The sequence below is a fragment of the Apteryx mantelli genome, chromosome 1 (genome assembly GCF_036417845.1).
Source record: "Apteryx mantelli isolate bAptMan1 chromosome 1, bAptMan1.hap1, whole genome shotgun sequence".
Classification (NCBI taxonomy): Eukaryota; Metazoa; Chordata; class Aves; order Apterygiformes; family Apterygidae; genus Apteryx; species Apteryx mantelli.
The window spans coordinates 104,476,568-104,478,159 of record NC_089978.1 but is presented as its reverse complement, the minus strand read 5'-3'; positions in this window follow the sequence as shown (position 1 = coordinate 104,478,159).

Here is a 1,592-nt window from a genome sequence, read left to right as displayed (position 1 = left end):
CAGTGGTGAGGACGTTTGTCATTCAAAACTTTCTCAACTTAGTCTCATTTTGTTAACAGACTCTTCTTTATACAAAATACAAGGATATGCTGCAATGACTTTTTTCAATTTGCATATCACTTTCTTTTTTATCCTAATTTTAAAAACTGGTTTATTTTTTATTAAGAAATTGATTTAGAGTAAGCTGGGTTTTTTGAGCTTCATATGGTTTTCTTAATTGTAACAAGCAACTGTTAATTTTTGTTGATGTTTAAATTTTTTTTACTTTCAAAGACGTGATATAATTTTATAAATTTAATATCCTTGTGTTCATTGGAGAACATAATAAATTTTGCACATTTACTTCTTTATCCCTTTCTTGATTCCATATTTTTTTGATAAAGCGACACCAAAGCTATGTTACAGGTATTTAGGAAGTCTCCATGTGTCTTCAGTTATTGTCCTTCTGGAAAAGCACTGTGAAGAATATCGCATATAAATTTAATTAGGGTTTACATGGGATTGTTGCATGATTTAGAAATCGGAAAGAAGCGTTGATTCATATTCTGAACTAGGCCTTACAATGAGAATACTGAATGTGAGCATTCCAGTCGTTGTGGTCTTTGGTAAATAGTTCATGAACTGTTGCAAGATACTTAGGAAAGACAGTACGAAGTCTACTGCATTTATGTGGTCTCGTCAATATAATCCATGTTCTCTGTTCCACTGGAGCAATGAGATCTGTTTATGCAACTGTTCCTCTTACTGCTTTATGTGGTAGCTGGACTTCTGGGATTTTTTTCCTGACAACTTCAATTTCAGATTATTTTTCTTAGTTGTGACCTACTTCTGCAACAGGGTTTGAGCAAATAAATATTTTTTTAAAAGCTTGCTTGTAAGATGGGTTACAGCAAACCTTGTATCAGCTGTTTTTAGGTTTGCCAGAAGAAGCCAAAACAGGATCTTAAGATGCAAATAATCATTCTGTGTGTATAATGTCTACCACTTAAGCAAGAAAAATAAGTTCCTAAATACTTCCTGCCATCTCATTCTGATGTATGCTACAGATGTATCCAGACATGATATTAGAAAAATAATTTGACAAAACTTTCACAGTTCACCTTCTAAGATCTGGTCATTACAATGCATAAAGGAACTTTGTTTAAATGCTGTGGGGTGGGTTTGTTTGTTTGTTTGTTTTTCAGTTTCTAAAGTCTTTCCAAAGATTAAGACCCTGAAAATGTTTTTCTTTTTTCCTTGCCCAAAATATTTTTAACAATAGAAAATCTTTATTTCGTATGGAAGAAGTCTGAGGAGGAACTATATTTGACACTCGCATTAATCTCAGTGGGATCAGACACAGCCCTATTAATAATTGAGTATTTTCAACTGGGCAACATAGGGTTGGATTTGTCAGTGTTGATACTGTGGAATACTTGGAATATAATCTACTTTTAAGGCATGGTGTGGGGAGGAGTGATGAGGCAGGTGTTTCCTGTCATGAGACTGTTAGTTGAAAGGAAGCTAGCATCTGGTTATGACTTTGCATATTGTATCACATATTCTACGACTTTCCCATGCTTTCTGCTTGTGGAATGGAGTTTCCTCTTGGG